Here is a 25,898-nt window from a genome sequence, read left to right as displayed (position 1 = left end):
CGCTGCGGCAGCGGGGAGGAGCAGCCGCGGGGCGGGAAAGGCTCGCGCCGCCTCCGCTTCTTTCCGCCGCGCCGAACCTCGCTGGAGGCTTGGTTGCCTTCATCGCACCTGCTCGTTTCACGGGGTTTTTTTAATTAGTTGGTATTATTATTAGGAGCCAATTTTCCAAATTCAGTGATCCCCTTTAATAATTCTAATATACCGAATCTAGAGGTATTTCAGGGTTAAGACAGTATCACCCAACAAAAGATTTTGTTTTATAATTTCGTTTGCCCACTTTTCTTGCCCTATTTTTGTCATTTAGTGGTTTAGGGGGAAATGTCATGAGAGAGAGACCCAAACTTTGTACCCTGCTCAGTTATAAGAAATATTAAAATCATTGCTTTTGAGTTTGCGGAAAGGGGGGGAGTAAGCCTTATGGTGAGATCGTTTTTAATTACTGGCCTAGCCAGTCTTGCTTAGGGTTGCCCTATTTCAAAAAGTAAAATGTTCCTAGTGTGCACAATTTATTATTTTTTTTAGGAAACCACCAAAATTGTTTGCGCTGTGGGTTAAACCACATAGCCTAGGACTTGCCGATCAGAAGGTCGGCGGTTCGAATCCCCACGACAGGGTGAGCTCCCGTTCCTCGGTCCCAGCTCCTGCCAACCTAGCAGTTCAAAAGCACGTCAAAGTGCAAGTAGATAAATAGGTACCGCTCTGGTGGGAAGGTAAACGGCGTTTCTGTGCGCTGCTCTGGTTTGCCAGAAGCGGCTTAGTTATGCTGGCCACATGACCCGGAAGCTGTACACCGGCCCCTTGGCCAATAAAGCGAGATGAGCGCCGCAACCCCAGAGTCGGTCACGACTGGACCCAATGGTCAGAGGTCCCTTTACCCTTAACCCAAAAATAGTGCTTTTAAGCTTTTGGAGCTGTTTCCACTGTTTTTTTCCAACGCGTTGCCATACATGTGGGTTCCCCCCTGATTTTTAAGTGATTTCCGCCCGGACACTCTTTCCAACGGCTGGTTGCCGGCTGTGTCCGAGAAATTCCAGACTTATGGCAACTCTAGACTTGACTTGCCTGCAGAATACAGAAGGGTGTTTCTGGCAGATGGCATAAATCCCTGTTTAAAAAGAACACTACACTAAAATGTGGACTAGAATAAATAGCACTGTATGCACTTAACCTGAGACTAAGGCCCATTTAACTCAGTGAACTTGTTTTTAGTTGGTATGTATAGGATGGCATCTTAAAAAGCAGAGACATCACCTTGCCAACAAAGGTCCGTATAGTTAAAGCTATGGTTTTCCCAGTAGTGATGTATGGAAGTGAGAGCTGGACCATAAAGAAGGCTGATCACCGAAGAATTGATGCTTTTGAATTATGGTGTTGGAGGAGACTCTTGAGTGGACTGCAAGAACATCAAACCTCTCAATTCTTAAGGAAATCAGCCCTGAGTGCTCACTGGAAGGACAGATCGTGAAGATAACGCTCCAATACTTTGGCCACCTCATGAGAAGATTCCCTGGAAAAGACCCTGATGTTGGGAAAGATGGAGGGCACAAGGAGAAGGGGACGACAGAGGACGAGATGGTTGGACAGTGTTCTTGAAGCTACCAGCATGAGTTTGACCAAACTGCGGGAGGCAGTCGAAGACAGGAATGCCTGGGGTGCTCTGGTCCATGGGGTCACGAAGAGTCAGACACGACTAAACGACTAAACAACAACAATAGGCCAGCAAAGAGGCTTTAGTGCTGCCTTCTAAATGGACCTTGAAGCCCCATTTGTTTTGAGTTTGTTTTACTTAACTACAGTGTAATAAAGCTTCCTCCAGCTTGGTGCCCTCCAGATCTTTTGGACTACAGCTTGCATCAACATAGCATGCTGGTTGGGGCAGGAGAAAATTGTAGTCCAAATATTTGAAGCGCACCAGGTTGGGAAAGGCTGCTATATTCATTCACAAGCGTCACCCAAAAAGTACTAGGAATTGTAGCTCTGTGAGCAGCAAATGAAAGCTCCTAGGACACTTTGAAGGAAGTTGTGTGCTTTAAATGTACAGTGTGCACACAGCCGCTGTGGTAAGTTCCACCGACTGAGTTCAGTGGGGCTTAACCCCTGGTAACTAAGTAATGGGATCACACTGTATTTTTTATTTACGATATTTAATGTACAGTATGCTGTTCAATAATGCAATTTTTGTTGCCGTTTTACAATAAGTGTTGTAAAAATAAGCATTTGCATTGTTCTGCATTATTGAGAGCATAAACATGAAATCTTAAAAAATCCAAGAATAAAATGAGCAACAGGAGATAACAGCAAGACCCATGGTAACACCAAAACAGTTTCCAGAGCTGCAAGACTCCCCCAAAATCGAAATACAGTGGTACCTTGGTTCTTGAACGTAATCTCTGTTCCGGAAGACTTCGAGTTCCGGAATGTTTGAAAACCGAGGCGCAAAAGGCTGTCAGCAAATTTAAATGAGAAAATGGAAAAACACGCAGCGGAAGCCATTCGACTTTTGAGGCGCATTCGAAAATGGAAGCATTTACTTCCAGGTTTTCAGCGTTTGGGTTCCAAAACATTAATCGACGGAGACATTCAGAAACCAAGGTACCAAGGTATTTTATGTAAATCTGGGGGAGAGGGAAGCAAAAATTCTGCAACAGAGGCACCAGCAGAGCCTTCTCTGGAGATCTGTGTTTAACTTCTTTACCTACCTCACAGGGTTGTTGGGATTACATGAGGGGGAGAGACATATGAGCCACTTAGAGCTCCATAGAGAAAGTGGGATATAAATTCAGTAAAATAATCACAGTCATAATGTTAAGATTGGAGCCCTTGAAGCTGCTCAAGTAAATAAATAAGACTGACTGACCCCTCTGGACAGCATGGGGGGGCAGGAATTGGGACATGAAGGACAGGCCAGCACGCAAGTGGGCAGACAGCATAATCTTGCTTATTCACATGTGCTATCTGGGATGCTGCTGACTTGCCTGCCCTGTCCTACTGAGTGTTGTAGCTGTGGGGACTGGCCCAAATATGGTCAGTGGGTGGGTTGGCTGGTTGCCAGCAGGACTGCCGATACTGACTCCTTACTCAGATGCTAAGCATGCATGCAGACAGCTGGTGTCTAATAACCCAAGCAGGATCCCAGAATGTTGGAAGCAATTGATGCCAGTTAATTGGTTTGGTTTTTATTACTCGCTTGTTTCATAGGGTCCGAAAGACTTATTTTTCAAAAACCAAAAAGTTAGGCAGCAAGTGAAAATGCTTCTCTTCCACCAGGCCTTGGGCTGATCAACATTCTATGGCCTTCTAAATATGGCTTTGAGAACAGGGTTATTGGTTTGTTTTGCTTTCATTTTTGTTTTAGTATGCATTTTGTGTTTTCATGTTATATTTTTATGTTGTGAACCACCCAGTGATCTTCAGATGAATGGCAGTTAACAAATTAAAGAAAAAAGAAAAAAATCAAAAGAAAAAAATTTTAGTACTATAAAAACCACACACAAAAACCCACAGAATGTGCTTGCACTGCCTGAATATTTTTCATATGCCCTAAATGTTTCCCACCTCAGAAAAAGACATTTATTGAACTGAGCCAATACACACATTTAGGACATTATAAATTCTATTTTTGTAGGTTATGACTAAAATGTTGTGATGTTCTTTGGTGGTTATACGGTTATGTTGACCTAAGCATTAATAGAAACACTTAAAATATAGAAGATTTATGGGATAGATTTAACTTGGTTTAGGACTACTCACAAGCAATAGATAGGGCATGGTTGGCAAACAGCCTATAAAAGGTGTGGGTAGGGGCCAACAGTTGCCCCACCCTCCTCACATCCGGTGGGCCTAAATCAGTGCTTCCCAATCTTTTCCCTCACAGACTGCTTGAAAATTGCTGGGGGTCTTGGCCAACCATGTAAATATTTGCTTGCCTGTTGCAGTAGTGGTGTGCCAGATCTGCATGGTTTTAAACTATTTCCATTGTCTCTTTTTATTTCTTCTAAATCTTATTTTATTGCATTACTGTTCAAATGCCATAGAAGCCAAACTCTTACTACAACAAAATGAAATAAAAGCTATTTTAAAATTAATGCATTTACTGCGATGGATGTGCTCTCCCCTCCCTCCCCCATCTTCAATCTCACAACTTCAAACATGCCACAGAGCACCTGAATGAGCTAGAGTTCAGGAACCCATGGCCTAAAAGGGTTTATGCTACTTCGCCTCCTTCCCATTTTCTGTACCTATTAAGAGTTGGTTATGGTTTGATCTCAAGACTTTTTGATCTGGCTGTTGCGGACTCTTCCCAGCAAAGGAAGGTAGGGAGGTTTGGGATGGTGATGTGGGAAGAACAATTAGCATTTTTGTTGGTAACATGTGAATACTCTATCCCACTCCAAAACATGAAATCTAAACAGTACAATTTCTAGAGGGAACCATGCTGGGCCAAGGCTCTTCTAAATCATGGGGATATGGAGCTGGAACTATTCAGAGTCCCAAACAGAACATAGGACTGAACAGAGTACATGAATCAATTAAAAGGAAAATTGGTTGTATAACACTAGGTGATGCATTTCATCACAAAAATGACAAGACAATTTTAAGTATTCCAATTTTATTTCAAAGCGGTAACACACATTATGTCACAGGCATGTACACACAAGGCACATAAGATTTCAAATGTGTGGTGAAAACTAAAGGACAGCCTGAAGCAGATATTTGGACACCAACCCCCAATTTTCATCTGGCCCACTGTAACCAAAGCAACCAAAGACACTAAATTTTCCTCCCACACCAAACAATGCAAAGACATTAACAGGTCTGCATAGCACAGTTGGTTAGAGCATAGTACTAATAATGATAAGGTTGAAAGTTTGATCCCTGTATGGGACAGCTGCATATTCCTGCATGGGGAGTGCGAGTTGGACTAGATGATCCTCAGGGTTGCTTCCAACTCTAGCATTCATTTTGTCTGCTGTAAGGCCACTCATCTTATTTGTCATTTGCAGCTGGAACACCCATGCTGGCCTGTTAGGATAAATGAGTTAGCAGTTACTCTGGAAGCCTATGTTCATGGCTATTCCTCAATAACCTTGTGCCACCTTATCCTCTCCGCAAGCTAAACATCCCCAACTCCCATAAGGTTTGGTTTCAAGATCATCTCGGTCACCCTCCTCTGCACATGTTCCAGCTTGCCAATATTGATCTTAAACTGTGGTATCCAGAACTGGACACAAGACTCCAGGTAGGGTCTGACTAAGGTAGAATAGAATCCCTTTATCTAGACACTACTTTTGTTGATGCAGTCAAGAACTGCATTAGCTTTTTTGTTGTTACTATATCACACTGTTGACTCATGTTAAGCACATGGTCTATTAAGACACAGATCCTTTTCATGTGTACTTCCTGTCAAGCCAGTTGTATCCCATACTGTATTCCAGCCTAATTATAGAACCCTAAAATTTTGTAATTACTGATATTATTTCAGTTGAAATTGTTTATGTTAAGTTTTGGTCCTGTTGCTCAATCTGTTATGAATCAGGATTCAATTTTCTCTTATCTTCTGAGATATTAGCTACCCCTACTTTGGTGTCATCTTCAAATTTGATAGGCATTCCCTATATTGCTTCATCCAAGTCATTTATAAAGATGTTGAACATCAGCCCACATAAGAACCCTGCAGCACCCTACTTGTCATTTTCTTCCAGGATAACAAGGAACCATTTGGTGAGTACACTTTGGGTATGCTCAGTCAACCCAGCTACAAAACCACCTAACAGTAACAATTTCTAGCCCACATTGCCAGTTTCTCCGCAAGAATATTGTGGGGGACTGGTAAACTATTATTCAGGCACTGTTAGAACCAGTGTTTTTTTGCGGGTACTCAAGGGTATACTGTACTGGCACCTCCTTTTACTAGAGAAGTACTTTTTAAAACTGTGGCATATAACAACTTCGGGCGAGTACCGACACTTTTTCTTAAAGAAAAGCACAGGTTAGAACTGCATACCAATCTCTGCATAAATTTCCCATTTAAGGAAACTTTGCTGTTACCTCTACAGAAAAATTGCCACTCCCCCTACCAGATGCTCCCAGTAGCATCTGGAATTCAAATAGACCAGATGCATGTGGAATCTTCTTAAACAGAATCAGTCTTCATCTTACCAGTGGATTGAAAGTTAGGTTGAGAACGGTCCACATGATACAGCCTACCAAGACATTAGGGAATTAGGGAAGCAGCTTCACAGCAAAAGCCAAGCTGCATCACTTGTTAGGTTTCAAATCCTAGTTATCACTGATCAAACCTCAGTAAAATCATACAACATTTAGACTTTAGAGGATGGAATGAAATTAAGGCAGTGAAGGAAAAGGAAGAGATGAAACATATAGGAGTTGCATTGGAAGCAAAGCAAGGACACCGCAGGGACTTGAACCCCATCCTGGAAACCAGGAGTGCCGACCACCAGTGTCTTTTGCTTTTTTTTTTTTGTAATGCAGCAAGGTGAAAAGCAAAACCTGAGAAAACACAAGATTGTTCTCTCAGGAAAAGAAAAACCTTAAGAGAGATTTGGAGATTTGAAGGAATCTGCTTCATAAAGCTTCCGCTTCTGACTACTCCCTTATTGCGACCTGAAAGAGTCTTAGCACAAGAGTTGCAACACCCTCCCCAATGCCACTCTGTGGATCACAACTGGAAATCTGCCTAGCCAAGCACATGGTACCCACCCATTATGTCCCACAAACACAACACGTACAACCGCTGGTTACTGCTTTTATCATACAGCATTTAGATGTTTACTTGTTCAGAGTCTGTGCCTGTCATATCAGTATTTTGCTCTCGGATAACATCAAGGGTTTCAGTAGTTACCTTCCTTCAACTGCGATGTTAGCTTTGGAGTGAGAAGTTACTGGCCAAACAAGCCATTTGCTAGCTCTGGTTTTGAAATTGGTATTTTAACGGATTACCTTGAGAACAGAAGTACTGGAGAGGATCCAAGCTTTAGTATGGAGTCAACGCTTTGTGTTGGCTGAGTTATGTGCGCAATAGCTGTTCCTGGAAGATTCTTAGCAAAAAAGCGGGTTGTGGCATTATCCCGCCCCCCACAAAACCTCTTAATGTTCTTGTCAAGTCAGTGATTTAAAAAACTCAAAGATGGCCATAATTCAGTGTTAGCACCACCATGGCCACAGACACCTTAAAGCCTGATGGCAATTCTGCCAGCCCATTGCAGAGTTATCACAAAGGGCCCCATCCTGCCAATGACACTGGGCAAGCCAGTCTTCTCAGGAGGTTCTTCAATTCTTTGCCATTAGTTCTGCCTCCACTCCAACTATGCATTACAAGGTGTCTGGAGAGGGGCTTTGGAGCATGAAGCTCCTCTTTCAGTGGGGATCCCTTTTGGCTGTTAAAGCTTATCGGGTCTCAACCCACCATTGCCTCAAGTATCAGTTAAGGATGGAATTTACATACAGTATTTACTCCCATTGTGACTGGGGTTTCAGCATGAAGCTGAACCTACAGAGGCAGAACGGGAAGATGCATTAAAAACTTCCCAGTCTCTTAACATTCTAGCTTCACGATTCCTGCTGTGAAAAGAGAGAAAATGTGGTTCACCTGTTCTTTTGTCCATTGAAGTGTGAATTCTTGTGTCTGGCAGTTCCTTCTACTGGTCTGTGAAAAGCAATCTAGAGACACTGGTTTGTCACCAGCCCCCTCCCACTCATCCCATACAAAAGTGCTTTGACCACCACTGTTTCTTACTGCCATGACTTCTGTGGCTCCTCGAGGAGAGCTGGCTTTATTGGGGTGTTGTGTGCTGTTGCTCAAAACTGTGAGGAAACTGAAAAAGGAGAGACCCACACAAAAGCATTGCACGGAAAATACGACCACTAACTGGTGGAATGTGATGTTCGCTTCTTGATGGTTTGTTGGGTTGGAAGGGTTTTATTTCTGGTGTCTGTGAGATGTGAAGATGCATCTGGAAGAGACTTAAAGGCTTCAGTACCCTCTCCCCCTCCCCCAGCAGCCAAAGAAGAACAAAACAGCAGGTTACCTAAAGCAGCACAGTCAAAATGCACGTGTCTCTCAGTCATACAACGAGCGTTTACACGGCAGGGTTTTTACTGGACATCGGATTCAAGAGCTCCTTTCAAACCACAGGCATTTTGCTGTCACTCAGCGATTTATTTCTCCTTCAACAATCACTACTCCACACAAGGGAAAGGAGGCAGATTCATATTCTCTATGCAAGCAGATCAAGCACACTGCCATCATTTATTACTTGCCAACTGAACAGATCTGCTTCAGACACGCTTCTCTCTGTGAAGTCTGCAAAAAAGAAGAGCTGGGACAATGTGAGCCCCTCCCACCACCCCCAAGGTGATCAAGTCAGAACAGCTGTTAAGTGTACAAGAGCGTCAGTCAACTCACTGCAAAGGCCTTCACATGCGCACAGAGAATGTGGCAACAGGAGAGAGTCATCATCCTGAGCAGCTTCACAAGGTGCGTTAGGGTCTAGGCATTATGAGATGAAGCCTCTGAAACAAGACACTGAAACAGTTGCCCCCATATCACCCCCCTCAGCCCAGCCCTGCATGTTGTTAACTGGAAAGAGATGACAGCGCTAGCACTACAGGAGATGGATGGCAAGCATATCAAAGGGGCATGCAAGTTTCTACATAGGCAATGCTAGGCAAGACCAACAAGTGTTAATCTTTAGTTTAAAGTACACAGACGTACACACTTGTACTAATTCTGTCCTCCTCCTGTGTCTGGATTTTTGCCTGGTAAAATTGCCAAGGCTCAAGTTCTGGGAAGAACACAGCTTCTTCAGCTGCAAGATGTGAACTTAGGCATTTACTTACCCCAAACCGCTAAGTGTTTTCCCCCACTGGTCTAGTTTTAAGCATTTTAGAACTCCTCCCTTGGTCAGATCATATTCCTTAGTTACAAGACCTCTGTATGCCAAGTGCCTGGATCTACCATCTGCCTCAGTGGAATGGGGAAAGGAGGAAAAATAGGCTGCAAAGATTTCCTGCCTGATTTAGAGAACCAGTCTTCCGTTCAATTTCTGTGCTTGTCCAATAAAGACGGGGGTGTTCACGGAGAAAGAGTCTGAAAGAACAACAAGAATGCCCCCCTACCCCCACCAAACAACCCGAGAGCGATTCACAAACAACAGCAACATCAACAGCAGCATGGTTTATTTAAGAACAAAGACGACAACTTCCTAGGACTTTGGTCATTTTATTGCAAGTGTATTAATGTGCCACCCCTCTAGGAGGTCTTGCACAAGTGCTTTGAATGCTACCATTACTTTGCTCTCTGCTGCATGCTTCTGCGATTGGACTGGCATTGAATACACCCTCTAAAGGGCAGGGATGCGCCACCTATAGTGGTCTACTCCTATCAAGTGGGCAAGGCGAGGCCCAGATGCCCAGGAAATAACAGAAAGCATGATCAGATTAGTAGAGCTGTAGCTCCCCCTTTGAGGGCAACTGGGGGCCATAGGCAACCCAGCAAGAAGCGTGGTTAGCAAGCAGCCAGTAGGGCTGATCCAAATGACTCCGGCACCTACCACAACTCGGAAAGATTAAGCCACCCACCTTTCTGACATGCAATTCTGGCAGAATAGGTAAAACTTATCTGTAACAGATGCCTGCTCGCTTATACAGCTCTCCGATGGAACGAAGCACATTTCCTCTCCTTAGGAGTGCTGAGCACCTGTCTGAGGTAAAGAAGGACAACAGCACAAGGCGCCTCCTCTCCTCTCCAACACACGTTTGATCCAACACTAGTGTGGTTTTGCATTATTCTCTCTTCGTTTCCATTTAGATTTAGGAATATTTCAACATCGCATTATTCTCTCTTCCAATTCCATTAAGATTTAGCAATATTGCGTATCAAATAATGGGCATCACACTTTGGTAGAAAGCTTATTTGCCGCTCCCCTGAAGATTCTCTTTCAATTTTGCTCCCACACTGAAGAAATGGGATCTCTCTCACTGCTTTAATGCCAACTCCTCCTCCTCCTCATTGCATTGATTTTGGGAATTTCACAGAATATCATCATGGCATTTCACACTCAATCCACACACTTCAAATCTGCCTGCTTCATTGCTTATGACCTTGTGGGTTTTCCCCCCTTGGTTGGCACTGGACTTTCACTTGTTTAACATCTGGGAATTTTTTTCCATCAATCAAAGGAGTAATAGCATAGGATGGTTCTGCCTTTACTTATCCTCCACCAAGAAGCTGCTCCCTCTGCTTATGAGGCCTTGTATTTCTCAGGCTCCTTGAGGCTAGTATTCTGAAGACGGATCTGAAAAAGGGCTAGACAAGAAATGTTTCCCTACCAAGCCCCCCACTGCCCGTAGAAGACAAAGACACATATCAAACTATGAGCATTAGACAATCTTTTTTTTCCGTTTTAATGGTATGACTTAATCATTAATCTGCTTACATGAGCTGTTTAAGTCTTGTCATTGCTAACGTGAATTGTTTTCAGTATGTTACAGAATTCATTACGCAAGAATGTTCATCAATGCAAATAATTCCTAGACTTGGAACTCATACACAAGACAAAGCAATCAAAAGCAGAATCTTACTTGGAAAAATTATACAAGCTACCATCAGAAGGAATCCCACACCAGGATCATTAAGCTCCTCCTTTCTCCCTGAAGCCTCTACAGTGGCATTAAGACATATTAAGCACCTGCAAAAAATGCCAAAAGAAAACCACAAACCACTAAAGGCATGAAGAGTTCAACCCCACCCCTACCAACTCTTAGCTAAGCAGGTCTCCCCCACAAGACCCTCCATATCTGCAAGTTGTTTTCTTCTCCTGCCCTTTAGAGGGAATGCAAGAGAAGCAGCTCTGTTCATTTTGGACCCAAGGGATTCACAGAGACCTTTCCATGAGTATTGGCCGTTACTTGGAAGGAAAGTCTTTTCTGAATATTTCGTGGAGTACTTGCCAGTCTAGAAGCTTAATAATCATATTTTTTTCCAGGCCTAACGTTACGATTATCCTGGGAAAAGAATCCGAGAACACGTTATCATCCCCCATGCCCTCCCTAAAACCCGCCCCGCTCCCGTCCAACCAGACAGCCCCTTCCACATGATACACTGACGCTGGAGAATTCTCTGCTTTTTAGCCCCCTAAGGAAAACTTAGCTTTCAAGTTCCCAGCTCTTCCGAAAGGAGTGGCTGAACGACCAGGGCTCCAGCACAAACGCCAACTTTAAGCACTGTCCTTTCTTCCTAGGCAAAGAGAGCTCCAGCCTCTGGGGTGGTGACCTTGCCACAATACTGCAGGACTACAGTTCTAAACCAAGCCACCTGGGGACGCTACAGTACCTGCAAAGAGGCTAGAATGAAGCGGGTGTTTATCCCTCTCCCCAGTGCATTCCCCACTCCCCCCATCAAGGCTAGCATGATTGTCAAGAAGGTTGTATACTTAGCACTTTCCAAAGAGAAAACATGCAATTTGACCCCGGCAAGATCCTCGACTGGACATTGCTCTAAGTAAAAGCTCCTCTCCAGTGGCTGCTGCTGCTCCTTCCCAGGTGCCAAGAGGCGGCCACCTCAGCAGGTTGTTCCTCCTCAAAAAGGCTCCTGTTTTTCCCCACACTGGAATCATTCTCAACAGGCTTCCTTCCTTTCTTTAAGTTACATTATAAAGACTGGAACATTGGGAATCCTCTAGATCTACATTCACAAACACACCTGAAGGGACAAAAACTAAACAAGATTTGGGTGCCTACCCTCCTCCCTCCACGGGAGGCCCGCAACAGGAGTCCAACAGGCTGGTTTCTCTCACCCCTTTTTCTGTGGGTGCTTTTGCTGCTGCTACCTGCAGTGTTCTGTCTGTCCACCAGGTTCTCGACTCGCTCATTCTGGGGAGGGTTGCAGATGCTAGCTAACCATTCTCGGGGCTGGATGGAAAAAACGCTAACCTCAGGAACCGGTGGGACGGAAACGAAGCACGTTCAGACTGCCTGTTAGCTTCTCAGCAATAGCTTCTCGGCAACAGACAACGGGCGCAATTATGCCTGCAAAGAGAGAAACCTACAACACCAACACCCCTGCTCCCCGCACCCCACAAAACAGCCCTTGACAAGGAAAACTAAGATTACAGAGCCTTCCCATTAGGTTACCAACTACCGAGAAGTTCACCGTCTTGACCGCATATTTGCTCCTTCATTCTTGATCTAAAGCTAAGTAAGGCTCTTCCCTCAGGAGGTTTCTTGCTTTTTTTCTCAATTTTTTCGGTATCTTTTCTAGCTTCACCAATTTGCACTGGCTGCTGGAATGACTCTTCCTAACTTCAGAATTAGGTGCCAGATGCCAACCCATTTTAAGGCTGGTGTATCAGATGCTTATTTTAGTCCTTGACACCTTATATTTTAAGGAAATCCTTCCCACTGCATCCCTTTGAAAAAGAACATCTTTCACAAAGTCCTTGAGGAGAAGCCGCCACAAAATGGCCACAAACAATTACAAATCTCTGTCCTTTTCATCTCCTCCTTCCTCTTTGCTATCCTTTTCAGACACAGTTGTTACAGATTTTGCTCCTTTTCCTTCCCTCCCTTTTCTCTCTTCCTGGATCCTCTTCTAAGTTGCCTTCTACCCTTCTATCTTCTATGGCTCCTTCCTCTCTTCAAGTCTTCCCAGTCTTGGTTTTTCTACCTTCAGCAACAAAAGCCTAACCCTTTCTTCAGATGGGAAAGGCCTCTCTAGTTGCCTTTTAAAACAAAAGCCTGCCATCTTCTCTTCATTTTGCACTCTGCTTGAAGCAGACTTCAGAGCCATTTACTTTTACATTCAAAACTAGTCCTCAATTAGTTTGAAATGTAAATATAGCTCCCCCCTCTATCTTCTTTTATTTCTATCTTCAAATATTTTCTTTTTCTTTATTTTCTTTAAAATCTTCATCTTTATATTTTTCTTAGTTTTCAGTTAAGTTTTGTTTACCTGCCTTTTCCTTTGGGACTTTTAAAAGCCCATAATCTGCCAACAATTAACTGTTTCCCCTATTTTTTAAAGGTTTAGTTCTTCTTCAGTCTTCTGTTTGCTTTCCATTCTCTTTTTAATTAAATTATTGCCTGTCCTAATGATTTTTAGGATCAGATGCCTTATTAACTTATTATCTTTTTAATAAAAAATATAAACTATAGTTAATATTTTAGTAGCATAAAATTCTCATTTTACTATGAAAAATATTAGTTATAGTTTAAAAAGCAACTCGTCTATGTTATTATTTTCCTTTTTAAACCCATTATCTCTTCTCCTCCCAATCACCAGAATAAGTCCTATCTGCCTGGCGCTCCCTACACCTCTGACAAGAGAGGGGCGGAGACCTCTATTTATAGCCAGGGACAGTCTCACTCACTTCTGTTGGCTGCTCCTTCCGCTGGCCAACAGTCATAATAAGCACAAAACATAGTTCCTGGCACCATTAAACAGAATGGATATAATGTGCTCATTTTAAATGTGTGTTCTCTGCAAAGCTGTGGTGTTAAATTAGCATTTCCTTGCAAAATTAATACTTTCCAGAAATAATTAATTGCACTTCTTACTGCTCCTTTCTTCATCCTTTGTTAAGGTGGCCTTCCTGTCAGTGCCAGCTCAACCCAGGTGATTCTGTAAATTAAGAAATTAGGGTTGCCCAAGTTGGTCTGTTCCCATGTACGTACAGTAATTGTATACTGGAGTGAGAAGCAGCCCCATTGCCTTTCTGCATTCATCCCTAACCTAGCTACAAAATGCCAAACTGACTTTTTCTCTGCAACAAGTTTGCAAGACTATATTAACCTTTTTGAATTAGTTTTCACAACCTAGCTTTGCTGGGTTTTGTCTATCTAGCCTTTGTTTCAAGAGCACAAGCCAGGCTGCATGGCCACATCCATGTTTCGAGTCCCAAAACAACCCTGTGGAGCTGGGTTTTGTGGAGGCAATATCGGTTTTGTGGAGTGGTGATTTGAACCCAGGTCTTCCTGAGTCTTAGACTGCTGCTCACAACCACGGCATCACTAAAGTGCCTAACACAAAGATGTAATGAGATTTTATAAATATATATACTAAATGAGTATTAAGATACATGAAAGGCAGGATGCCCACATATATAGGCCTCCACCATCAGGGAATTTCCCATTGTATGCACAACATATGGAGGGCAGACTTTAAAAGTCTCCTCCTCCTATTGGCATTTGACGCCTCATGAATCCTAAGTGTGTTTACTTGGCTGTAGGTACAGCTGCCTTCTATGGGTCAGAGGCCCATGGCAAATAAGGACAACAGAAGAGACTGTTGGATTGGGCTAAGGGCCGATCTGAGCATAAATGTACATAAAATGGAGAGGCTTTGTTGTGCAGTGGTTAGAGTGTCAGGGAGACCTGGTTCAAATCTGCATTTGGCCATGAGGAAGTCCATAATGTCAAGTTTTAATCTACCTCACAGGGTTGCTGTGAGGAAAATGGAGAGGGGGAGAAGCATTTTTTCTCTTTTTAATGTAAATTTAAAAGTCAGTGTGGTGTGGTGTGGTTAAAGTGTGTCATCGGCTAAGTCTTGGGAGACCAGAGTTCATATACAGCTTTGGCCATGAAGCTGTGTGTGTGATCCTTGGCGCCAGTCACTCTCAGCCTCACCTACCTCACAGGGTTGTTGTGAGGATAAAAAAGGCTTGGAGGCGAGATTATAAAAGTCAAAACAAAGACATAAAAAGGGAAGAACCGCATACACCTTGCTTTGCTCCTAATAAACGTGCTTAATGGGTGTTGGCCACACCAACAGGCTTTATCTCTCAGCTGCTGTTACAAATTTATAGAATGATTTAAAACCTCAGTTCACTAAGAGGAGGATGAAAAAGGTGGGCTGAGGGCATCAAACCAGGGAAGAGCACATGGTTGTTTGGGCTCCATATTGCTGTAATGAGGATTCAGTATCAGTGTCGACGAGGAGCAAGAAAACAAACGAAAAATAACGACGAGCAACGTTATCACGCCCTCAAAATGGCCTCCGTGTTGACATTCAGCTTCGCTGAGGCGAATTCAGAGGAGTGGGGGCGGGGCCGCGACACACGCAGCGCGGAGGGATACCAAACGTGAGGCAACGAGGCGGTGGAAAAACACCGTCCGGCTGTGTCGCAGCAACCTCCGCTCTTACTGTCGATGGGAGGGGGAGTTTCGCAGGCCGGCTCCATCTGGTTCAAACCGGTTTCAGGCGGTCTACGTGACGTCTGCTGTGTGCCGCAGTGACTCACTGCGCGTGTGCGAAGCTGAGGCGCCCTTCTCCCCCTCCCCCTCCCGTCTTTTTCCTTTTTTTGGTTTTCCAAACTTGCAGAAGTGACACTGAGATTGGGGGATTTGTTTGTTAAAGAGATTATCATTCAGTCAGGAACACTACTTAGTGGGGTGCATTTCTTATTCGTTTATATCCCACTTCCTCAGCTTTATCCTTTCTCTGCCTAAACTACCTCAGGGTCGTTTTGAATCGGATTTCTCCCTCTGGTCCTACAAAATCCCACATCAACGGGAAAATATTCCAGCACTCATCCTGCGCAATATACACATTGACTACCTCAAAGAGAAGAAGAGAGGCAATGTGAAATAGTGGTTAGAGCGTTGGGCTAGGGCTGGGTTCAAAATCTGCACTCGGCTATGAAACTCTGTAGGTGACCAGTCACCTTTCGGTCTACAACAACCCTGAGAGGTAGTTTTAAGTAAAAAGCCGATGATGGGGATACTGCACCTGCCTGGCATATTGAACTCCTCAGACAAAAGGTAGTAACCACATTAATATCCAGGTACATGCAATATGCAGTCACCAAAACAAGTTTTACAATCAACACCCAAACACATAGGAAGAGGGCCGAACTAGCAATATAAGGCGCTGTTGTTGATTCAAAGGGAACCTAGACACACCCACACCCACCCCAACTGCCTTGGAAAGTAGCATTGGAAGGCTGAGGTGAATTTTGCTGTGGTGTTTCATAAAACTGAGTGGAGATTTGAATCTGGGCCTCTCCTGTTTCAACACACTAACCATTGCCCCATACTGCCTCTCGAGTAAGAAGGATCAAATAAAACATATGAGAGCTGCCTTCCACCAGGTCAAGGTATAGCCCATCTAGCTCAGTGCTCCTCTTGACTGGTATCAGTTCTCCAGGGTTTTAGGCAGAGCTGATCCTTTTAACCGGAAAGGGCCAGAAATTGAGCCTGGAGCCCTCTGCCTGCAAAGTGGGCTCTGAGGCCTAACTCTGAGGCTTTTTGTATAAAATACTCAATATTTTTTTACTTGCCTTCATGGAAAGGTTTTCCGTTTTTACTGTAGGCTTGTTGGATCATTTTCACTGCATTGCAGCAGCAAATGAAACAAAAGGGCTGTGTCATCTGCCACCTAGTAGTTTTTTTTAACCTTTAGGCTGGAAGTTCTCTGCTAGGTTTAAAAACCAAAACCAAAACAACTAATATGTTGTGTTCCAGGTTGTTTTTTTTAACAACTTCTATTATTTTATAAGGAAGGAAACTACAGTTATGCCTTCTGATACCAAACGCATGATTCAGTGCCTGACAGTTTGGAAACAAAAGAGGCCAACACAAAAATGGGCAATGGTTTCTGCGTACTCAGCGGAGTTCCTTAATAATTCAGGAGAGTAGTGGTTTGTAATTTTGAATACAAATAAAATGAGTGTATGTGAGGGGGTACTCTCAACATGACCCAAAGACTCGTGAACTTGGGCCCAGCCTTTGCTTCTGGTAAGGACAGAAAAGATTGAAACACTTGGGTGTGCATCAACTTGTCTTCACGAAGGGACCCTCTCCAGCCCCCTGGCCCACTGTTGTCCTTCCTGATTCAAGTTGTGCCTTATGCCAGTTTCATACCCCAATTGAGCTATAACAATAACACATCTTAAAAGTAACATGTGGGATCTTTAGCTTGAGTCTTTTGAATACAGAGCTGGAGGGACCTGGATTTCACGTTGCAACTCTTCCTAAGACCCAGGATTTCTAACCTAGCAACAATTGCCCCTTGCTATGGATACTTCTGTAACTGAGTAAACTTTACACAGTTACCTATGGTATCAGTTGGAGCAAGTACTGTATATAAAAAAGGAACAATTATACTGTATTAAAAAGGAACAATATTTTCCTGAATCAAATGTTTGGAAATGATACTAATAAAATAACATAAAAATATGTTAATAAACCTAACCTTAGTTAAGTAACCCTTTATTGATTTATTTCATGGATTTATGAAATTCCTGCCTGAAACCTGGAGAGCCTTTGCCAGTCAGGGTAGACAGTACTGATTTAGATGGACCAATGGTCTGACTCAGGACAAGGCAACTTTATTTGTTTCTATGTTTCCAAAATGGTGGCAACTGCAAATGTCTGTAGCGACATTTTTTGTGGAGGGCGGGGAGCATTGTTTCAGGCTGCTCTAACTGAAAACCAAAACCTGACAAGAGTGGTGTTGTTGTTTCTGTTCTCTGAGCCAGAATGGGGGTGTTGGTTTTACAAGGCCCAAGCTGAATGGCTGCCTGCCTTCAACAGAGCAGTTGCATCAAGTTATGCACCCTTATTTGGAGCTTCTCTTGGCCCCATCCTGCTTCTTCCTTATTGCAGTCAGCACAAAGCTCCCTTTGGAAGGGCAGGGAGAATGACACCACCTCCCCCCTCCACCACTTTCTTCCTCCAGAGCTCAGTGGAATTTTCCCAGAGCAGAGCTGGGAGGGGGGCGGATGCCATTCTTTTGTTCTCTTTTCGTGTGTTTTTTCCTGACTCACTCCTCTTTGGATTGGATCAGACCCTGTGCATGTTGCCATGCCAACCAGCTGCTGCCAGGATTGGCCAGCACTATTGCAAGGCCAATAAATGTACTTTCCTCCCCTCATTTTATTCTTGGCGATGGTGTGTCATGGTGCTGGCTGCCAGGGGGATCTGCGCATAGCAGGAAGTTATGCAACTTCTTGCCTTTTTTCACTTCTAGAAAGGCCTCTTCATGCAGAGTTTCCAGGTGGGGAGCCGAGCTCGTCTCTTTCACCAAAGGAGCTTTGTGACGCCTTTATGATGGCACATGGGTAGTCTGCGAAAGCTGATCCCGCAAGCAGTTTGCTCGTCCTGAATATGCCACATGCTGGCTTTTATAAACATACATGGGTATTGCCTCAATCCAGGGATACCACATGTTTGCAAATGGGAGGGGAAATGTTGTGGGCACACATACCACAAACACACACATGCTTGCAGCACAGCCACACAAACATGCACTCATTGTCCTGTCCTCTGACCAACAATAAGACTTGAAAAAAAGATTTTCTCTTATCACAGCTTTGACATGGCTGCAAATTGCCCTTTCATTGCAATCATATTGCAGCACTGGAACTCCACCCCACCTCCACAAAAATTGCCACTTGCACTGCAAGTAAGTCTGGCCATCTTTCAAGGCTAATTTCATCAAGGCTCCAGGACCCTTTGAGTATCAGATAAGAGTTTTGTAATCCCATGTGCATCCATGAGCTGCAGAAATAGTTCTCTCCCTCTGACAAAGGGACTGGAGGCATGTTCAAAATTCTTTGTGGCATGGCATCCTGGTTGGGGGCAATGACAGCCTTGGAAAAGAGAGAAAAACAGCAGCAAGAACCCACTCTTTAGCCCCTCAACTTAATCTCCTGCTAACAAATGCAAAAAAAAAAATTTTTTTTAAATAGAAGAGATTGATAGCAAACGGGCCAAAGAGAAATAACCAAGGACAATATAAAGGAAGAAAAATAAAATAAAACCCTTTTCTACCACGCAGACTATGGAGGCAGGGCTCAAAATGCAGGCATACTTTTCAGTAATGCTGCCTGCACAGGCTGTTTGCAAAGGGACTAAGGAGGGTGCCATCTAGTGGTTGGATTGCATTGCTGTTTCAAGAAGGCAGCAGCCCAAGGCTGAGGGATTGTGGTTGTCAACAGGCGTGACAAAGAGGTCAATGCAAGAGGAGGAGGAACAGGACATTTCTCAATCTCATGCCAAAGGAGGAAGAGGAAGGCACTTCCAGCAGCGAAGTGCTTGAAAGATGAGTCACTGTGCCTAAAATGGTTCCTCCTCTTCCTCAGGTGGTAAACTTGCTCTTGCGGCAGTGAGTCAGATGCCTGCCCAGGGACAGGAAGAGAGCCTGTTTTGTTAGATGACACAGGCAATCCAAGTTTACCAACATATCTTTACTTTGAGGAGGAAGAATTCATATTTTCAATCTTGCAGATAGCCATGTTTAAGGCAGTGGTGGCCAGCCTTTTGGGGATTCAAGGCCACACTCCCTTTGGAGAAAGAGGCAGAGGGTGCTGATGGGTGGGGGGCAAAGCAAAAAGTGTATGAGACTCCCCTTTTCTCTGTCTCCTGCCCCTTCATTCATCACCCCTTCATCCAGACCCTTTCATATTATCTCTCTCATGCAGACATGCCCATTCACAGAAACACCTATCCTCTCTCCCCTTCAGCTACTATTGATTTATTTCCTCTTTCCCTCTCTGGGCCAAATGAAAGAAAGCAGCTGGTCACATGGGGTGCTCCAGACTGCAGGTTGCCCGTCTGTGGTAGAAGGGGTATTTTTGTTCAGTTCATTACATTTATAATCCCACCTTCCCTCCATAAAGCTGAAGATGGCATACATAGCGCTCTCCCCTCACAAAAACCTTGTGAGGTAGGTTAGACTCAGAGACTGTGCCTGAGACAAGGTCACCCAGGGAACTTCATGGCTTAGGAGGGATTTGAACCCTAGTCGCATGGGTCCTAGTCCAGCACTCTTAGCCACTACACCACACTGACCGCCTCCAGAGTAGCTGTGAGCCTTGTAATCTCAGCAGCAATATGTGCAACAATTATTATCACTATTAATTCCACCTTAATCCCGATCTTGCTCCCAGGGAGTTCAAGGCAGTGTACATGGTTCTATGAGCAGAGCTACAATTCCCAGAGTTCCCTGGGAAGGAGGATTGAATGTTAAAACACTCTGGGAATTGCAGTTCTGTGAGCGAATTAGGGGCCTCCTAACAACTCTCAGCACCCTGAACAAACCGCACTACCCAGGATTATTTGGGAGGGGGGAAGCATGCTTTTTAAAAAGTGGTATGACACTGCTTTAAACATATAGTGTGGACTAGCTTGGCCCACCAAGCCCTACCCTGTTGGCACACCCCATAGTGGGGATATTTTTATCCCAATTTCTGGATTACAAATTGGATTTGTATATATGCTTCTAGAATAGTGGCTTTTACTGTTAAGTTTTATGGAAAATGATTCAGACAAGAAATTAAGAGAAGAGAAAAAGCTCAGAGTAAGTATTGGGAGCAAGAGCCACTGCTGAGTTTTTCTTTCATTAAAATAGAACTAAATGGCTATAAAACTAAATGTGTCTACCTTCATATAAATTAGCCAATGCTTATTTGAGCCATGGGCCTGTGCTTGCAGGAAATGCCTCCTGGGGCAGGTATGGTGGAGAGGAACAGCTTGGGATCTGACATCTGCTTCCTCTCCCCATAAGCCAGGAGGACACATGTGGAGAGGTGAGGCTGTGGGCCATCATTAGCAGAGAGGCAGAGTGTCCAAATGAGGCACTTCCCACTGAGACATCCTTGTGAGAGTGTCGTGAGGGAGGTAATGGAGGGCCGTCCGCTCTTGTCATCCTGATGATTCAGCACAGCAGTGTCTGCAGGAAGACAGAAGCAGAGCATCATCCTTCCCCACGCAAAGACTATTTGCTGCAGCCAAGTGAGCTAATAGCAGCCAACGACACCAACCTCAGAAGGCAAGCAGGAAGAAAACCAAGTTGTGAGGAGATGCAAAGATTACAAAATAAAACACAATGCAACTTGCGATTTGGCTCTTTCCTCTTGTGTGCTTGTTTTAGTTAGCTAGCTAGACAGGAATATAACCAAAACAAAACATGTATGTATGTAACAGATGAACATCAGTGTATTTAACAGACAAAAGCAGGTGTTTGCATTTTGCCAATTAATGTCTCTTCAAGCATTTCAGTGAGATGTAGAGTTGGAGGGTATCTTTAGGCAAGCAAATCTCTTTATAAGTTCCAATGCGTTTGGGTGGCTTTCTCATCCAGTCTTCACGGCACATAAAGGAAATGAATAGATGCCAAAAACATATAAAAAGATGGTGGATTATTGTTTCTGGCCACTTTTACTTGGCAGGTTAGTTTTTCAGCTAAGCCACTGACCGCACTTCAACATACCAGGAGTTGATTGACAATATTGTGGCTGTTCACCAGTGCCTGGAATTTTCCATTTGTGTTGCCACTAACAATAACAAAACCAATTACCGGTATTTATGACATATCTGGCTATTCACTCCTCAATAATGCTAATGAAAGGGATTACTCAATTGTTATATTACATATTTTTCCTATTTCCTTGAAAGGTGTTCTTGTTTCTTAAAGGTATGAAAGCATTGGCTTATGGGGGAAGAAAAGGGGCAGGCAGTTTTCCAACCAAAGGGGCTTAACTCTTTGCACCACCAACTCCTCCATGCAAACTGGCAACCTCCTCTTACAAACTTGAGCAGAGGAGACCAGTGCCAGGAGCATCCACAGTGTACCTGCCTCACCAGTGAAGAACCTCTGTATTTGATAAGGTGCTATTTAATAAGGTGTTCTTTGGCCAGTGAAACATGTTTGTGAGTGTGGGCAGCTGCCGACTGAGTCCCTAATTCCTAGAATGGCAGGAATCAAAACCAAGAGGGATGTTCCTACATTATTCTCTTTCACCCACTTTCTCTTCCCCCTGAAGGCTCCTGTGCTTTTAACAGGAGGAAGTTGCACGGGTGCAGCCTTCAACATTCCTTAATCCCCATGCTAGGAAAAGCTTCACCTGCTGACTTTATGGCTGTCACACAGCTGTCAAGAGCAATAATAGATGATGACGTGGTAAATGATAGTTTCTGCAATGCTAAGAGCTCCCATTGCAGATCAACAGTGGCTGAAACTCAAGTCTGACAGTAATTTGTAGAAGGGCCCAGTAAGATGTGGAAGAGAATATTTCAGTATTTTTTCCACACAAACGGTGTATATTGCACACCCTGAACCTTCATAAGGGCAGAGCTATTACACAATTGGCACAATTCCTCCCATGGCATTTGGGTGAAGTCAGACATAGCATGAAACAATTTGCTATTTTAATAGCGTACTAGTAGCTCCTGGACCAGTCATTTTATTATTATCAGAAGCAGAGTTATTGCAAGACCTTTGAAGGTTGACCTTTCAGACACAAATAGTACTTTTGCCAAGGGGAAAGGCTGTGGCTCAGTGGGAGAGCATTGGCTTTGCATGCAGAAGGCCTCAAGTTCAAACCCTGGCATCTGCAGGTAGGACTGGAAGAGAACCCTGTCTGAAATCCTGGAGAGCTGCTGCCAGTCAGTGTAGGTAATACTTAGCTAGATGAACCAATGGTCTGACTAACTTCCTGTGTTCGTATTGGTGAAAACCACAGCACTGCCCACTCACTCCCAATCCATGGCTTATGCGAAATGATTCTGCCAACTCTTCTTTTCTCACCCGCCCCCTGGGCCATTTCCTTCTCTATAGCTCAATGAATCTCAGACACCCAAATAGAACAAGAAGATTCTGAGACATACAGGGATGTCACAAGTGCATTTATGATTCATGAAGCAGGCCATGGGCTAAATATACCCCACACAGTTTATTTATGTCTTGAAAGCATTTATTAGCCAGCTGTCAGCAAAAGATTTCAAGGTGGTGTACAAAGGTGTTAACAAAATAACTTGCAGCATAAAAATAGAATGTGAAAACCAACAAGCAAGAATATGGTGAATTAAAGAGTCAGGCTAAAAACATAACCCTAAAATGTCTGGGCAGATAGGAAGGTGCTTCTTTGGGGTGGGGCAAAGCTGGGGTGCCATCCCAGGAAATGCCTATTCATTAAGCATACTTCTGCTAAAGAGGGTATTTGGAGAAGGGACTCTACAGAACATCTAAAAAGACACAGGCAAGCTGATATTGGGAATAGGGCCCCCCTCAGGTATTTGGATCCCAAGCCTTTCAAAGTAAGCACCAGCATTTTAAGTTGTTTTTGGAAAGCTATCCAAGCCTACTGGAGTTGTTAAATATAACAGCAACACATTTGAGACCAGAGCTCTGTTTTTTCTATTGGGAGATTCTCACTTGCTACTGCAGCAACTGCCCTCGATTTACTGACAGTGTTCTATGGGGTTACATCTTAGCAGTCTGAAAAATATATTTTATGTTTGATGACACAGTGCTATATGCAATCCCTACACTGCTTTAAGAAGTAGCTCCCATAACCATCCGGATTATAACCAACATTCAAATATACCTTGAGCATCACTCTGTTTGATTCACTTTAAAAAGTCCCCTAAAATCAGGAATGAAAAAAACTTATTCAGTCAATGTTCCACTTTTAATTTTAATTATCGTAGAAATAAATAAAGATTGAGAAAAATGTTATTTTTAAAAAGAAGACAGAATATTTATATATAGTATAAATAACAAGATAACAAATAGATTTTTGCTGTGGAAAAGATTTTCGCTTAGAATGGTTAATGCCATAAAATATACTCTATGGTGCAGGTGCCACCATTTATTGACTGATCAGGGCAGTGTACTAGGCTCCTCCCTTTCGTCCTCACAACAATCCTGTGAGGTAGGTTGGGGGGGCAGAGAGAGAGAGAGAGAGACTGGTCCAGCATCACCGAAAGAGCTGCAATTGTTGGGGTGTGGGTTTGAGCTCATAGCAACTCTGTGAGGTAGGCAAGGCTGAGAGTGTTTGGGCCAAAGTTCTCATAAGAATGTAAGCACATGAGAAAAGCCTGCTGGACCAGACCAATGGCCCACCTAGTCCAACATCCTCTTTTCACAGTGGCCAACCAGATGCCTCTTCTGGGAAACCCGCAAGCAGAATTCCAGCGCAAGATCCCTCCCTGCTCCTGCAGTTTCCAGCAACTGGTATTTCAGAAGCATCACTGCCACCAACCGTGGAGGCAGAGCTCCAGGGCTGAGTGGAGATTTGAGCCTGTTTCTCCCTCTAAAATCGCTGCATCGCTCATTTCTCCAGAATGTGTCGTGTGCACACTGCAGCCTTTACAAGAATTCTTGCCAAACATAATGCAGTTGTCATTTGTCCGTCAGATCTCTCCTGCTAACCAACACACACACAGACACACCCCTGCCTCTGTGCAAGGTCAGCATCTGAGCTCTGCATTGCAAACACAGCGGGGTGTGGCGGGGCTGAGCAAAGGCCAGCCGGAGATTTTCCACCGCCTCTTCCCAAGCAGCGGACCAGCAGGGCAAAGAACACCCAAAGCCAGTAATGAACTCCTGCGCTGATTAGGAATTATTTCAAAGGTGCCAAAGTGTATCTAATAATAACAAAAACTGATTTCTTAGACGGGGTGAACTAACCAGAGCTCCCCCCCCCTAATTTTATACTCCCCCATCATTTTATACCTAGAATCATAGAGTTGAGACTCCAGGGGTCATATAATCCAACTCCCTGAAATGCAGGAATCTCAACTAACACATCCATGACAGGTGGCTATCCAACCTTTTTGCAATCAGTTGTATTTGGAAAAACCAATAAAATATGTTTAACGTACAGTGGTACCTCAGGTTAAGTACTTAATTCATTCCGGAGGTCCGTTCTTAACCTGAAACTGTTCTTAACCTGAAGCACCACTTTAGCTAATGGGGCCTCTCGCTGCCACTGTGCCGCCGGAGCACGATCTCTGTTCTCATCCTGAAGCAAAGTTCTTAACCAGAGGTACTATTTCTGGGTTAGTGGAGTCTGTAACCTGAAGCATATGTAACCTGAGGTACCACTGTAATAATAATTGTAGTTAATAATAATAATAATGCTGTTGCTGAGGATATTAGTGGTTAGGATGCCAGACTAGGAGCTGGGAGAGACTAAGGTTCAAATCCTTACTCAGCTATGAAGCTCACTTGGGCCAGTCTAACCTACATCGCAGGGTTACGGTTGCGGGAATTAAATGAGGAGGGAGAACAATGTGTGCCACCTTGAGTTCCTTGGAAGACAACTGTAAGCATAAGAAACTGGTGGAGCAGAAGAGGGAAAAGTCTTCGTTCAAATCTCTTCACCCTCATCAGGGATGCCTGTGCTCAAATGCACACACACAAGACAGAGACTTGCGCCTCACCCCCTGTTCAGTTGCCCCCCACTTCCTCTGGCCTCAGCATTAGGAAAATGGTTACGAAAATGAAATACAAGGAGCTGCCTATGTTTAAAGTAGGCCTGGCACTAAATGCTTAAATATAAACCTTTGCTCAAATGCCAGGCAGACGACGTGAGCCCCATGTAGGGTAAGAGAGGAGAAGGCAAGAAAAATGTGGGGACCCTGAGAATAGCATGGGCTGGAGAGTTATTTTAGAGGGCGTATAACTTCTAGGAAGAACATGGAGGATAGGAATGTGCAGCTGTTGGGAATGCGGAGCAGTGGCGGCCCCTGGCGGGGTTGGAACATGAGCAGTAAATTATACAAATGGCATTCCTGGCCAAGTGTTTGGGAGCATGCTGAGCACGCCCAGTAGGAGCAACTGAAGCCTCGCTTCTGCCCTCTCTTGGAGTAGTTTTCCTCCCCTCCCCACCCCACCATGTGGACAAGGGAGAAGCAGATTACCGTATTTAGCGGACGAGAGGCTTGCAGAATCATGCAAAGTTTGTTGTCACATGTGGATGCTTGAAACGCATAGAGAGAAAAAGGCCAGAGCATCTTTTACTGTGATATGCTTGATGCAAGCACTGCAACACTGCAGTTTTAGCAGGAACAGAGCATGCTCAGCCTATCCCCTGATACTTTGGACATGCTCAGAATAATAAAAAAGTGATGTTTTAAAACAATGCAGCGCATAC

General features: G+C 44.0%; 1 long non-coding RNA gene across 1 annotated transcript; it reads right to left on the bottom strand.

Annotated features, from left to right (window-relative positions):
- Nucleotides 1-4,599: 4,599 nt before the first annotated feature.
- LOC309330596 lies at nucleotides 4,600-17,246 on the bottom strand. The gene is made up of 2 exons (XR_014151501.1): nucleotides 14,836-17,246; nucleotides 4,600-13,639 (listed from the first exon to the last, which is right to left on the bottom strand). It is a non-coding gene; the product is annotated as an uncharacterized lncRNA (long non-coding RNA).
- Between the last annotated feature and the right edge of the window lie 8,652 nt (nucleotides 17,247-25,898).

The sequence above is a fragment of the Podarcis erhardii genome (assembly GCF_964252035.2).
Source record: "Podarcis erhardii genome assembly, chromosome: 15".
NCBI classification, from domain to species: domain Eukaryota; kingdom Metazoa; phylum Chordata; class Lepidosauria; order Squamata; family Lacertidae; genus Podarcis; species Podarcis erhardii.
Note: the sequence above shows the minus strand (reverse complement) of the source record. Positions and strands in the feature narration are given on the sequence as shown.